General features: G+C 46.5%; 4 non-coding genes across 4 annotated transcripts; all 4 read right to left on the bottom strand.

Moving 5' to 3' along the window:
- Window positions 1–1,569: 1,569 nt before the first annotated feature.
- Window positions 1,570–1,642, bottom strand: TRNAK-CUU (transfer RNA lysine (anticodon CUU)). The gene has a single exon. It is a non-coding gene; the product is annotated as a tRNA-Lys (tRNA).
- Window positions 1,643–2,840: 1,198 nt separating this feature from the next.
- TRNAA-AGC (transfer RNA alanine (anticodon AGC)) lies at window positions 2,841–2,913 on the bottom strand. Its single transcript has one exon. It is a non-coding gene; the product is annotated as a tRNA-Ala (tRNA).
- A 771-nt stretch (window positions 2,914–3,684) lies between these two features.
- Window positions 3,685–3,757, bottom strand: TRNAA-AGC (transfer RNA alanine (anticodon AGC)). The gene has a single exon. It is a non-coding gene; the product is annotated as a tRNA-Ala (tRNA).
- A 771-nt stretch (window positions 3,758–4,528) lies between these two features.
- Window positions 4,529–4,601, bottom strand: TRNAA-AGC (transfer RNA alanine (anticodon AGC)). Its single transcript has one exon. It is a non-coding gene; the product is annotated as a tRNA-Ala (tRNA).
- Window positions 4,602–16,187: the final 11,586 nt, after the last annotated feature.

Below are 16,187 nucleotides of genomic sequence, written 5' to 3'. Positions count from 1 at the left end.
TAAGATCTAAGTTAAACTATTGCGGCATTAATCGGGGATCGAGGGTGAAGGAAATAAATAATGTGCTGATCCTGCAACAAACTTCCAGTCCTATGGTTAGGGTTACCAGCAGATTATTTTGATGGCCCAGTCGGTACAAAAAAAAGCAGTCACCTAAAGCGGTATTTTCAGCGCTTATCTGTGCATACTTCCCAGGGCCGGCTTTAGTGCTGGTGGTGCCCTGTGCGACAATGTTTGTTGGTGCCCCCCCATGACCACCCCCACCACGGATTCTCTCACTAGCACCCTTTAACAGTGACCAAGTCTCCATAACCCCACACTCTCAGATGCATTGAATTAGTTATATAGTGCCACTCATACCAGTGTAGGGTGTCCGAGCACTTTGCATCACACACACATTACACAGAGACAATCAATCATAAGTGTGTAAATCAGTGTATAGGAAATGTTACATAAGCCAAAGGACTAAAAGTATAGGAGTCACATGTCATCCATACTGGTAGGCAGTATAGTTCAAGAGTGCTTGGTGTGGAGAAGCACAAACTCAGAGTCGAAAAAGAAACAGCATAGTTGGGAGTTTCCTTTAATAATAAGAATTGTTTGCTAGCCAAATTAACCCTTTTTGCAACATTAATCAATGGTCTAATAATGTATTCTTTGTAGTGTGCATGCTGTTCTAGGATGAAAGTTAATAGCTCACTATTCTATATTAGGACTTTAAGTTATAAATTGCAAGTAACAAAAGGATGTCTCTTTTGAAAGCAGTAACCTGCTGATCTCTTCACATCATACACACTCTGTAATCTACTTGGTACACGTTCTTTGCAGCAGGCATATTAACCCACTGCACTAACTTCACCTAAGTCAAAACCTCAACTATACAAAATTGTGATCTCTCTCCAGGAAGATCATTAATCACAGGAGTTATCTTGACATTTATGTGAGGCCTGGTAATTGCCGGGAAAGAAACGCTGCAGCAGGTGCTTCTAAAGCACAATAAACTTTCACTCACGGCGCCCCCCGGAAGCCAACTTTGTATTCCTTTCCATGAAATGCATTCTCACACTACGGCAGTGAATGTAAAATCCAAATGTAAGGAATAGGCACAGTGGGGACCCAGGGGGTACTGGAACCAGCAAAAAAACCTAAGCCTCTGTAACCAGTTTACAAAGGCATGTTAAATGGTCTTTAAAGACCTGTGAAAAAACACGGGGGTGCCGGAGATAGGAATCCAGACACTGCCCAGCTGAGCCCCCAGCAGCTCAAGTTTCACTGCAGCAGCCCGGGCTGAGACACGACACAGGACGGGGGAAGTGTGGGGCCTGGGCAGAAGTGTGACTGGGAAGGCGCGACCCCCTTTGCATCACTCCACGGCCCCCCTGGGGGTCGCGCCCCACAGTTTGAAGACCCCTGACCTAGACTCAGGCCCTACCTAATCTTGGAGATACATTTCTGATGAATGAGTAACCAAGGGAGATACAATTTTTAGGAGTTAGTGCATGTCTAATGCAAGATTAATCACCATATTATGAGAGCCAATGCTATCATCCAGCAAAAAATACTCGTTTTCGCCCAACGTGGGGCTCGAACCCACGACCCTGAGATTAAGAGTCTCATGCTCTACCGACTGAGCTAGCCGGGCTCCCACTTAAATATGGTATGCAGACTCATCATTTTTTATTAAGGAAAACCGTTTCTGGATATTCCTCTGCTCTTGTTTTGCAAGGAACTTCACTTTTATACATACTTCAGAGGAAAGAATGTCAAGTAAAATAAGACGAAATGAAAATGGAAGGTGTGAAATTTTCATTTTGAGATTGCATAAGAAATCAAATTCCTCTCACGTGCTATAGAATACCTAAACACTTTTGATTAAACCACTTTAGTTGTTATAATGACACCAAATTTGAAAGCCATCTGTGACTTTTCTGTTCTTACTCTGCAACAACCATGGCAATTACAAGTTAAAAAGTAAAATGTATGCAAATTTTAGAATGGAGAATGCGGGCATCGATCCCGCTACCTCTCGCATGCTAAGCGAGCGCTCTACCATTTGAGCTACTTCCCCTGTGTGCTCACTCAGCATCACATTTCAAAAGTAACGTTACTGCTGTCCACACTTTATTTTAAGTCTAATTGCCCATAACATGAGTGTTCAGTTCACTCCTAACTGATGCCTTAACTACACCTAGGGGATGTTTTACACTTCAGGTTGGCATGTTTAGTACTTGAATAGGAGTGATATCACTGTATGTTAACCTAGACTCAGGCCCTACCTAATCTTGGAGATACATTTCTCATGAATGAGTAACCAAGGGAGATACAATTTTTAGGAGTTAGTGCATGTCTAATGCAAGATTAATCACCATATTATGAGAGCCAATGCAATCATCCAGCAAAAAATACTTGTTTTCGCCCAACGTGGGGCTCGAACCCACGACCCTGAGATTAAGAGTCTCATAGCTCTACCGACTGAGCTAGCCGGGCTCCCACTTAAATATGGTATGCAGACTCATCATTTTTTATTAAGGAAAACCGTTTCTGGATATTCCTCTGCTCTTGTTTTGCAAGGAACTTCACTTTTATACATCCTTCAGAGGAAAGAATGTCAAGTAAAATAAGACGAAAGGAAAATGGAAGGTGTGAAATTTTCATTTTGAGATTGCATAAGAAATCAAATTCCTCTCACGTGCTATAGAATACCTAAACACTTTTGATTAAACCACTTTAGTTGTTATAATGACACCAAATTTGAAAGCCATCTGTGACTTTTCTGTTCTTACTCTGCAACAACCATGGCAATTACAAGTTAAAAAGTAAAATGTATGCAAATTTTAGAATGGAGAATGCGGGCATCGATCCCGCTACCTCTCGCATGCTAAGCGAGCGCTCTACCATTTGAGCTAATTCCCCTGTGTGCTCACTCAGCATCACATTTCAAAAGTGACGTTACTGCTGTCCACACTTTATTTTAAGTCTAATTGCCCATAACATGAGTGTTCAGTTCACTCCTAACTGATGCCTTAACTACACCTAGGGGATGTTTTACACTTCAGGTTGGCATGTTTAGTACTTGAATAGGAGTGATATCACTGTATGTTAACCTAGACTCAGGCCCTACCTAATCTTGGAGATACATTTCTCATGAATGAGTAACCAAGGGAGATACAATTTTTAGGAGTTAGTGCATGTCTAATGCAAGATTAATCACCATATTATGAGAGCCAATGCTATCATCCAGCAAAAAATACTCGTTTTCGCACAACGTGGGGCTCAAACCCACGACCCTGAGATTAAGAGTCTCATGCTCTACCGACTGAGCTAGCCGGGCTCCCACTTAAATATGGTATGCAGACTCATCATTTTTTATTAAGGAAAACCGTTTCTGGATATTCCTCTGCTCTTGTTTTGCAAGGAACTTCACTTTTATACATCCTTCAGAGGAAAGAATGTCAAGTAAAATAATACGAAATGAAAATGGAAGGTGTGAAATTTTCATTTTGAGATTGCATAAGAAATCAAATTCCTCTCACGTGCTATAGAATACCTAAACACTTTTGATTAAACCACTTTAGTTGTTATAATGACACCAAATTTGAAAGCCATCTGTGACTTTTCTGTTCTTACTCTGCAACAACCATGGCAATTACAAGTTAAAAAGTAAAATGTATGCAAATTTTAGAATGGAGAATGCGGGCATCGATCCCGCTACCTCTCGCATGCTAAGCGAGCGCTCTACCATTTGAGCTAATTCCCCTGTGTGCTCACTCAGCATCACATTTCAAAAGTAACGTTACTGCTGTCCACACTTTATTTTAAGTCTAATTGCCCATAACATGAGTGTTCAGTTCACTCCTAACTGATGCCTTAACTACACCTAGGGGATGTTTTACACTTCAGGTTGGCATGTTTAGTACTTGAATAGGAGTGATATCACTGTATGTTAACCTAGACTCAGGCCCTACCTAATCTTGGAGATACATTTCTCATGAATGAGTAACCAAGGGAGATACAATTTTTAGGAGTTAGTGCATGTCTAATGCAAGATTAATCACCATATTATGAGAGCCAATGCTATCATACAGCAAAAAATACTCGTTTTCACCCAACGTGGGGCTCGAACCCACGACCCTGAGATTAAGAGTCTCATGCTCTACCGACTGAGCTAGCCGGGCTCCCACTTAAATATGGTATGCAGACTCATCATTTTTTATTAAGGAAAACCGTTTCTGGATATTCCTCTGCTCTTGTTTTGCAAGGAACTTCACTTTTATACATCCTTCAGAGGAAAGAATGTCAAGTAAAATAATACGAAATGAAAATGGAAGGTGTGAAATTTTCATTTTGAGATTGCATAAGAAATCAAATTCCTCTCACGTGCTATAGAATACCTAAACACTTTTGATTAAACCACTTTAGTTGTTATAATGACACCAAATTTGAAAGCCATCTGTGACTTTTCTGTTCTTACTCTGCAACAACCATGGCAATTACAAGTTAAAAAGTAAAATGTATGCAAATTTTAGAATGGAGAATGCGGGCATCGATCCCGCTACCTCTCGCATGCTAAGCGAGCGCTCTACCATTTGAGCTAATTCCCCTGTGTGCTCACTCAGCATCACATTTCAAAAGTAACGTTACTGCTGTCCACACTTTATTTTAAGTCTAATTGCCCATAACATGAGTGTTCAGTTCACTCCTAACTGATGCCTTAACTACACCTAGGGGATGTTTTACACTTCAGGTTGGCATGTTTAGTACTTGAATAGGAGTGATATCACTGTATGTTAACCTAGACTCAGGCCCTACCTAATCTTGGAGATACATTTCTCATGAATGAGTAACCAAGGGAGATACAATTTTTAGGAGTTAGTGCATGTCTAATGCAAGATTAATCACCATATTATGAGAGCCAATGCTATCATCCAGCAAAAAATACTTGTTTTCGCCCAACGTGGGGCTCAAACCCACGACCCTGAGATTAAGAGTCTCATGCTCTACCGACTGAGCTAGCCGGGCTCCCACTTAAATATGGTATGCAGACTCATCATTTTTTATTAAGTGTGGTAAATAAAATAAATATTACCTGACTGAATTTCATGCGGAATCTTAAATTAAAGTAAAATAGCTCAAAATAACAAGAGGCAGAATCCGTGGTATAAGAGGTTCTCTAATGGGCTTTATTCCATTCAAAATGGCCGACTCGAGTCGCGGCCCTCAGGTTCCGTCACCACGAAGGTTCAGGAAGTGAAGTACAATAATTTATTAACAGACATGTATTTTTATAATAAGTACATTACAATGAAACGAATGTAGAAGGCGTAACATTTGATAAGAAAAGTGACGTAACAGTGACATAATCGAAACTAGGCGTAATAAGGAATAAAAGAAATGATTTACGTAAATGGGTCGCGACACTGCTCGTCATGCTGCAAATAACCCCAAAGGATTCTGGATAGTGTAGTGGCTACGGTGAGTACGCCTACGCCACGAGTATATAGAAATATAATGCCATCCCTGGACACGTGTTTCGAGGTAATTGCCTCTCGTCAGCAGGGAGCAGGTAGGTATGCGGGGTGCCGATGACTGCCATATATATAGGTAAAATACCTTCCAAGGCGCGCAGGTGCAGACACCGGGCTCGTCAGCCAAAGTCGCTCGAATGAGCTATTAGTGATTTACGTAAATGGGTCGCGACACTGCTCGTCATGCTGCAAATAACCCCAAAGGATTCTGGATAGTGTAGTGGCTACGGTGAGTACGCCTACGCCACGAGTATATAGAAATATAATGCCATCCCTGGACACGTGTTTCGAGGTAATTGCCTCTCGTCAGCAGGGAGCAGGTAGGTATGCGGGGTGCCGATGACTGCCATATATATAGGTAAAATACCTTCCAAGGCGCGCAGGTGCAGACACCGGGCTCGTCAGCCAAAGTCGCTCGAATGAGCTATTAGTGATTTACGTAAATGGGTCGCGACACTGCTCGTCATGCTGCAAATAACCCCAAAGGATTCTGGATAGTGTAGTGGCTACGGTGAGTACGCCTACGCCACGAGTATATAGAAATATAATGCCATCCCTGGACACGTGTTTCGAGGTAATTGCCTCTCGTCAGCAGGGAGCAGGTAGGTATGCGGGGTGCCGATGACTGCCATATATATAGGTAAAATACCTTCCACGGCGCGCAGGTGCAGACACCGGGCTCGTCAGCCAAAGTCGCTCGAATGAGCTATTAGTGATTTACGTAAATGGGTCGCGACACTGCTCGTCATGCTGCAAATAACCCCAAAGGATTCTGGATAGTGTAGTGGCTACGGTGAGTACGCCTACGCCACGAGTATATAGAAATATAATGCCATCCCTGGACACGTGTTTCGAGGTAATTGCCTCTCGTCAGCAGGGAGCAGGTAGGTATGCGGGGTGCCGATGACTGCCATATATATAGGTAAAATACCTTCCAAGGCGCGCAGGTGCAGACACCGGGCTCGTCAGCCAAAGTCGCTCGAATGAGCTATTAGTGATTTACGTAAATGGGTCGCGACACTGCTCGTCATGCTGCAAATAACCCCAAAGGATTCTGGATAGTGTAGTGGCTACGGTGAGTACGCCTACGCCACGAGTATATAGAAATATAATGCCATCCCTGGACACGTGTTTCGAGGTAATTGCCTCTCGTCAGCAGGGAGCAGGTAGGTATGCGGGGTGCCGATGACTGCCATATATATAGGTAAAATACCTTCCAAGGCGCGCAGGTGCAGACACCGGGCTCGTCAGCCAAAGTCGCTCGAATGAGCTATTAGTGATTTACGTAAATGGGTCGCGACACTGCTCGTCATGCTGCAAATAACCCCAAAGGATTCTGGATAGTGTAGTGGCTACGGTGAGTACGCCTACGCCACGAGTATATAGAAATATAATGCCATCCCTGGACACGTGTTTCGAGGTAATTGCCTCTCGTCAGCAGGGAGCAGGTAGGTATGCGGGGTGCCGATGACTGCCATATATATAGGTAAAATACCTTCCAAGGCGCGCAGGTGCAGACACCGGGCTCGTCAGCCAAAGTCGCTCGAATGAGCTATTAGTGATTTACGTAAATGGGTCGCGACACTGCTCGTCATGCTGCAAATAACCCCAAAGGATTCTGGATAGTGTAGTGGCTACGGTGAGTACGCCTACGCCACGAGTATATAGAAATATAATGCCATCCCTGGACACGTGTTTCGAGGTAATTGCCTCTCGTCAGCAGGGAGCAGGTAGGTATGCGGGGTGCCGATGACTGCCATATATATAGGTAAAATACCTTCCAAGGCGCGCAGGTGCAGACACCGGGCTCGTCAGCCAAAGTCGCTCGAATGAGCTATTAGTGATTTACGTAAATGGGTCGCGACACTGCTCGTCATGCTGCAAATAACCCCAAAGGATTCTGGATAGTGTAGTGGCTACGGTGAGTACGCCTACGCCACGAGTATATAGAAATATAATGCCATCCCTGGACACGTGTTTCGAGGTAATTGCCTCTCGTCAGCAGGGAGCAGGTAGGTATGCGGGGTGCCGATGACTGCCATATATATAGGTAAAATACCTTCCAAGGCGCGCAGGTGCAGACACCGGGCTCGTCAGCCAAAGTCGCTCGAATGAGCTATTAGTGATTTACGTAAATGGGTCGCGACACTGCTCGTCATGCTGCAAATAACCCCAAAGGATTCTGGATAGTGTAGTGGCTACGGTGAGTACGCCTACGCCACGAGTATATAGAAATATAATGCCATCCCTGGACACGTGTTTCGAGGTAATTGCCTCTCGTCAGCAGGGAGCAGGTAGGTATGCGGGGTGCCGATGACTGCCATATATATAGGTAAAATACCTTCCAAGGCGCGCAGGTGCAGACACCGGGCTCGTCAGCCAAAGTCGCTCGAATGAGCTATTAGTGATTTACGTAAATGGGTCGCGACACTGCTCGTCATGCTGCAAATAACCCCAAAGGATTCTGGATAGTGTAGTGGCTACGGTGAGTACGCCTACGCCACGAGTATATAGAAATATAATGCCATCCCTGGACACGTGTTTCGAGGTAATTGCCTCTCGTCAGCAGGGAGCAGGTAGGTATGCGGGGTGCCGATGACTGCCATATATATAGGTAAAATACCTTCCAAGGCGCGCAGGTGCAGACACCGGGCTCGTCAGCCAAAGTCGCTCGAATGAGCTATTAGTGATTTACGTAAATGGGTCGCGACACTGCTCGTCATGCTGCAAATAACCCCAAAGGATTCTGGATAGTGTAGTGGCTACGGTGAGTACGCCTACGCCACGAGTATATAGAAATATAATGCCATCCCTGGACACGTGTTTCGAGGTAATTGCCTCTCGTCAGCAGGGAGCAGGTAGGTATGCGGGGTGCCGATGACTGCCATATATATAGGTAAAATACCTTCCAAGGCGCGCAGGTGCAGACACCGGGCTCGTCAGCCAAAGTCGCTCGAATGAGCTATTAGTGATTTACGTAAATGGGTCGCGACACTGCTCGTCATGCTGCAAATAACCCCAAAGGATTCTGGATAGTGTAGTGGCTACGGTGAGTACGCCTACGCCACGAGTATATAGAAATATAATGCCATCCCTGGACACGTGTTTCGAGGTAATTGCCTCTCGTCAGCAGGGAGCAGGTAGGTATGCGGGGTGCCGATGACTGCCATATATATAGGTAAAATACCTTCCAAGGCGCGCAGGTGCAGACACCGGGCTCGTCAGCCAAAGTCGCTCGAATGAGCTATTAGTGATTTACGTAAATGGGTCGCGACACTGCTCGTCATGCTGCAAATAACCCCAAAGGATTCTGGATAGTGTAGTGGCTACGGTGAGTACGCCTACGCCACGAGTATATAGAAATATAATGCCATCCCTGGACACGTGTTTCGAGGTAATTGCCTCTCGTCAGCAGGGAGCAGGTAGGTATGCGGGGTGCCGATGACTGCCATATATATAGGTAAAATACCTTCCAAGGCGCGCAGGTGCAGACACCGGGCTCGTCAGCCAAAGTCGCTCGAATGAGCTATTAGTGATTTACGTAAATGGGTCGCGACACTGCTCGTCATGCTGCAAATAACCCCAAAGGATTCTGGATAGTGTAGTGGCTACGGTGAGTACGCCTACGCCACGAGTATATAGAAATATAATGCCATCCCTGGACACGTGTTTCGAGGTAATTGCCTCTCGTCAGCAGGGAGCAGGTAGGTATGCGGGGTGCCGATGACTGCCATATATATAGGTAAAATACCTTCCAAGGCGCGCAGGTGCAGACACCGGGCTCGTCAGCCAAAGTCGCTCGAATGAGCTATTAGTGATTTACGTAAATGGGTCGCGACACTGCTCGTCATGCTGCAAATAACCCCAAAGGATTCTGGATAGTGTAGTGGCTACGGTGAGTACGCCTACGCCACGAGTATATAGAAATATAATGCCATCCCTGGACACGTGTTTCGAGGTAATTGCCTCTCGTCAGCAGGGAGCAGGTAGGTATGCGGGGTGCCGATGACTGCCATATATATAGGTAAAATACCTTCCAAGGCGCGCAGGTGCAGACACCGGGCTCGTCAGCCAAAGTCGCTCGAATGAGCTATTAGTGATTTACGTAAATGGGTCGCGACACTGCTCGTCATGCTGCAAATAACCCCAAAGGATTCTGGATAGTGTAGTGGCTACGGTGAGTACGCCTACGCCACGAGTATATAGAAATATAATGCCATCCCTGGACACGTGTTTCGAGGTAATTGCCTCTCGTCAGCAGGGAGCAGGTAGGTATGCGGGGTGCCGATGACTGCCATATATATAGGTAAAATACCTTCCAAGGCGCGCAGGTGCAGACACCGGGCTCGTCAGCCAAAGTCGCTCGAATGAGCTATTAGTGATTTACGTAAATGGGTCGCGACACTGCTCGTCATGCTGCAAATAACCCCAAAGGATTCTGGATAGTGTAGTGGCTACGGTGAGTACGCCTACGCCACGAGTATATAGAAATATAATGCCATCCCTGGACACGTGTTTCGAGGTAATTGCCTCTCGTCAGCAGGGAGCAGGTAGGTATGCGGGGTGCCGATGACTGCCATATATATAGGTAAAATACCTTCCAAGGCGCGCAGGTGCAGACACCGGGCTCGTCAGCCAAAGTCGCTCGAATGAGCTATTAGTGATTTACGTAAATGGGTCGCGACACTGCTCGTCATGCTGCAAATAACCCCAAAGGATTCTGGATAGTGTAGTGGCTACGGTGAGTACGCCTACGCCACGAGTATATAGAAATATAATGCCATCCCTGGACACGTGTTTCGAGGTAATTGCCTCTCGTCAGCAGGGAGCAGGTAGGTATGCGGGGTGCCGATGACTGCCATATATATAGGTAAAATACCTTCCAAGGCGCGCAGGTGCAGACACCGGGCTCGTCAGCCAAAGTCGCTCGAATGAGCTATTAGTGATTTACGTAAATGGGTCGCGACACTGCTCGTCATGCTGCAAATAACCCCAAAGGATTCTGGATAGTGTATTACCTCGAAACACGTGTCCAGGGATGGCATTATATTTCTATATACTCGTGGCGTAGGCGTACTCACCGTAGCCACTACACTGTCCAGAATCCTTTGGGGTTATTTGCAGCATGACTAGCAGTGTCGCGACCCATTTACGTAAATTACTAATAGCTCATTCGAGCGACTTTGGCTGACGAGCCCGGTGTCTGCACCTGCGCGCCTTGGAAGGTATTTTACCTATATATATGGCAGTCATCGGCACCCCGCATACCTACCTGCTCCCTGCTGACGAGAGGCAATTACCTCGAAACACGTGTCCAGGGATGGCATTATATTTCTATATACTCGTGGCGTAGGCGTACTCACCGTAGCCACTACACTGTCCAGAATCCTTTGGGGTTATTTGCAGCATGACTAGCAGTGTCGCGACCCATTTACGTAAATTACTAATAGCTCATTCGAGCGACTTTGGCTGACGAGCCCGGTGTCTGCACCTGCGCGCCTTGGAAGGTATTTTACCTATATATATGGCAGTCATCGGCACCCCGCATACCTACCTGCTCCCTGCTGACGAGAGGCAATTACCTCGAAACACGTGTCCAGGGATGGCATTATATTTCTATATACTCGTGGCGTAGGCGTACTCACCGTAGCCACTACACTGTCCAGAATCCTTTGGGGTTATTTGCAGCATGACTAGCAGTGTCGCGACCCATTTACGTAAATTACTAATAGCTCATTCGAGCGACTTTGGCTGACGAGCCCGGTGTCTGCACCTGCGCGCCTTGGAAGGTATTTTACCTATATATATGGCAGTCATCGGCACCCCGCATACCTACCTGCTCCCTGCTGACGAGAGGCAATTACCTCGAAACACGTGTCCAGGGATGGCATTATATTTCTATATACTCGTGGCGTAGGCGTACTCACCGTAGCCACTACACTGTCCAGAATCCTTTGGGGTTATTTGCAGCATGACTAGCAGTGTCGCGACCCATTTACGTAAATTACTAATAGCTCATTCGAGCGACTTTGGCTGACGAGCCCGGTGTCTGCACCTGCGCGCCTTGGAAGGTATTTTACCTATATATATGGCAGTCATCGGCACCCCGCATACCTACCTGCTCCCTGCTGACGAGAGGCAATTACCTCGAAACACGTGTCCAGGGATGGCATTATATTTCTATATACTCGTGGCGTAGGCGTACTCACCGTAGCCACTACACTGTCCAGAATCCTTTGGGGTTATTTGCAGCATGACTAGCAGTGTCGCGACCCATTTACGTAAATTACTAATAGCTCATTCGAGCGACTTTGGCTGACGAGCCCGGTGTCTGCACCTGCGCGCCTTGGAAGGTATTTTACCTATATATATGGCAGTCATCGGCACCCCGCATACCTACCTGCTCCCTGCTGACGAGAGGCAATTACCTCGAAACACGTGTCCAGGGATGGCATTATATTTCTATATACTCGTGGCGTAGGCGTACTCACCGTAGCCACTACACTGTCCAGAATCCTTTGGGGTTATTTGCAGCATGACTAGCAGTGTCGCGACCCATTTACGTAAATTACTAATAGCTCATTCGAGCGACTTTGGCTGACGAGCCCGGTGTCTGCACCTGCGCGCCTTGGAAGGTAATTTACCTATATATATGGCAGTCATCGGCACCCCGCATACCTACCTGCTCCCTGCTGACGAGAGGCAATTACCTCGAAACACGTGTCCAGGGATGGCATTATATTTCTATATACTCGTGGCGTAGGCGTACTCACCGTAGCCACTACACTGTCCAGAATCCTTTGGGGTTATTTGCAGCATGACTAGCAGTGTCGCGACCCATTTACGTAAATTACTAATAGCTCATTCGAGCGACTTTGGCTGACGAGCCCGGTGTCTGCACCTGCGCGCCTTGGAAGGTATTTTACCTATATATATGGCAGTCATCGGCACCCCGCATACCTACCTGCTCCCTGCTGACGAGAGGCAATTACCTCGAAACACGTGTCCAGGGATGGCATTATATTTCTATATACTCGTGGCGTAGGCGTACTCACCGTAGCCACTACACTGTCCAGAATCCTTTGGGGTTATTTGCAGCATGACTAGCAGTGTCGCGACCCATTTACGTAAATTACTAATAGCTCATTCGAGCGACTTTGGCTGACGAGCCCGGTGTCTGCACCTGCGCGCCTTGGAAGGTATTTTACCTATATATATGGCAGTCATCGGCACCCCGCATACCTACCTGCTCCCTGCTGACGAGAGGCAATTACCTCGAAACACGTGTCCAGGGATGGCATTATATTTCTATATACTCGTGGCGTAGGCGTACTCACCGTAGCCACTACACTGTCCAGAATCCTTTGGGGTTATTTGCAGCATGACTAGCAGTGTCGCGACCCATTTACGTAAATTACTAATAGCTCATTCGAGCGACTTTGGCTGACGAGCCCGGTGTCTGCACCTGCGCGCCTTGGAAGGTATTTTACCTATATATATGGCAGTCATCGGCACCCCGCATACCTACCTGCTCCCTGCTGACGAGAGGCAATTACCTCGAAACACGTGTCCAGGGATGGCATTATATTTCTATATACTCGTGGCGTAGGCGTACTCACCGTAGCCACTACACTGTCCAGAATCCTTTGGGGTTATTTGCAGCATGACTAGCAGTGTCGCGACCCATTTACGTAAATTACTAATAGCTCATTCGAGCGACTTTGGCTGACGAGCCCGGTGTCTGCACCTGCGCGCCTTGGAAGGTATTTTACCTATATATATGGCAGTCATCGGCACCCCGCATACCTACCTGCTCCCTGCTGACGAGAGGCAATTACCTCGAAACACGTGTCCAGGGATGGCATTATATTTCTATATACTCGTGGCGTAGGCGTACTCACCGTAGCCACTACACTGTCCAGAATCCTTTGGGGTTATTTGCAGCATGACTAGCAGTGTCGCGACCCATTTACGTAAATTACTAATAGCTCATTCGAGCGACTTTGGCTGACGAGCCCGGTGTCTGCACCTGCGCGCCTTGGAAGGTATTTTACCTATATATATGGCAGTCATCGGCACCCCGCATACCTACCTGCTCCCTGCTGACGAGAGGCAATTACCTCGAAACACGTGTCCAGGGATGGCATTATATTTCTATATACTCGTGGCGTAGGCGTACTCACCGTAGCCACTACACTGTCCAGAATCCTTTGGGGTTATTTGCAGCATGACTAGCAGTGTCGCGACCCATTTACGTAAATTACTAATAGCTCATTCGAGCGACTTTGGCTGACGAGCCCGGTGTCTGCACCTGCGCGCCTTGGAAGGTATTTTACCTATATATATGGCAGTCATCGGCACCCCGCATACCTACCTGCTCCCTGCTGACGAGAGGCAATTACCTCGAAACACGTGTCCAGGGATGGCATTATATTTCTATATACTCGTGGCGTAGGCGTACTCACCGTAGCCACTACACTGTCCAGAATCCTTTGGGGTTATTTGCAGCATGACTAGCAGTGTCGCGACCCATTTACGTAAATTACTAATAGCTCATTCGAGCGACTTTGGCTGACGAGCCCGGTGTCTGCACCTGCGCGCCTTGGAAGGTATTTTACCTATATATATGGCAGTCATCGGCACCCCGCATACCTACCTGCTCCCTGCTGACGAGAGGCAATTACCTCGAAACACGTGTCCAGGGATGGCATTATATTTCTATATACTCGTGGCGTAGGCGTACTCACCGTAGCCACTACACTGTCCAGAATCCTTTGGGGTTATTTGCAGCATGACTAGCAGTGTCGCGACCCATTTACGTAAATTACTAATAGCTCATTCGAGCGACTTTGGCTGACGAGCCCGGTGTCTGCACCTGCGCGCCTTGGAAGGTATTTTACCTATATATATGGCAGTCATCGGCACCCCGCATACCTACCTGCTCCCTGCTGACGAGAGGCAATTACCTCGAAACACGTGTCCAGGGATGGCATTATATTTCTATATACTCGTGGCGTAGGCGTACTCACCGTAGCCACTACACTGTCCAGAATCCTTTGGGGTTATTTGCAGCATGACTAGCAGTGTCGCGACCCATTTACGTAAAAGGAATAAAAGAAACATGATTGGCTTGCATTATCAGACATAGGTGGATCTATAAGATAATACTTGGCATAGATGCGCGCGCAGCAGCATGACGTGTAATTGACGTGTAACTAGGGGGTGAAGGGGACTTGACATTTAGCTCTACATGTGGAGACGAGAAGTCTGGGGTCAAGTCATCCTAATCCCAAATCATATCTAACATCCTATGTTTAAAGAACTATGTTATCCACAAGGAAGAGACTCTCGGACAGAATCTATTCTATACTGACTGTGTGCGTGTACAAGCGTCTAAGTGTCTATATGAGATGCGAGGGGCAGAAAACTTTCCATGGCAACAGGGCTATGAATCACTTGCATGAAGACAGAGAAGCCTGGCCTTTTGCTTGGTAACTGGAGGAATGTTTACTTAAACTACTAGGCAAGAATGCATCGGCTGAAGAGCAAAATAGATAATTCGAAGGTGAAATACAACTTCTTGGCAGACAAGCGAAAACTGGCCGAGGCAGGCACCGTTAGCTGCACAGGGAGTAGGACAAAGTTCATGGATACAGATGCGAGCTCAAGCTGAAGCTGTCAGAGACAGAGAGCAGGGAAAGGCTTTGAGGACAGAATCGGGCCTACTCGCCTGAACTGTAAAAATGGAGTAACTTAGCCATATAAAGTCGGTGGCCTTTTATACTTAGGAATCGAATATCCAGCCCATTGATGGCGGATCTGACAGAGAACATGTTGACGGTAGACACACATATGTTTGCGTCTTAGAAACTGGAACTGGAGGGAACATACATGTACTTGTAACATGCATATAGAACCGTTGGGGTCCAAGATAGGGGACATAACTGATCAGGAAAATCCACATTTCCACATTCCCTCCTTGTCCCCTTCTTGCCCTTCACGAGACATCAATCTTCATCATTCCATCGATTTGCTCATGGAGCATCATTTCTTCTTCTTTCTTCTTCCGGGATCTTGAGCCAAAACCTTGATGTGGAATACACGATGTGGCACACAGACCACAAATCGCTGGTCCACATTGCAGGCATAAACAACAACTGAAGAGCATAAGAAGGCCAATACCTAGGAAGGATAGAACTCTCCATCCCCAGGCTGATATCACATTCCAAAACCACCCGGACCACGTCCAAGTGCCTGGATTCTCGTGTATCTGGCTTACAATCTTATGAAGGCGTGTTATAGCTTTATATACAGATGGCGAATTTTCTGGTATGAAAATGCAGCAGCTGGATCCGATGACCCTGCAAGCTCCGCCCCTATCGGCCAGGATGACGTCAAGGACAAGACGATTCTGGAGAACAACAATTCTCATCACTGATTGTTCCTCTGTCAGATTGCCTAGGGCGGCTATAGTCTCGTTTACTACAGCTTCAAGAGTCTTGGTGAGTCTGCGTATCAGCTTACTATTTGATATTGTACCTATATAGGGAAAGATACCTTTATTGAAATCTACATACTTGTCCCATGCCGTCTCAGTATAATCGACAACTGGGAGATCTCTTTGCTCTCTATTGTGTACTAAATGAACATTTCGATAATAAT

This window comes from Triturus cristatus, chromosome 4_1 (genome assembly GCF_964204655.1).
Source record: "Triturus cristatus chromosome 4_1, aTriCri1.1, whole genome shotgun sequence".
Taxonomy (NCBI): Eukaryota; Metazoa; Chordata; class Amphibia; order Caudata; family Salamandridae; genus Triturus; species Triturus cristatus.
This window is presented reverse-complemented; position numbering and strand designations above follow the sequence as displayed.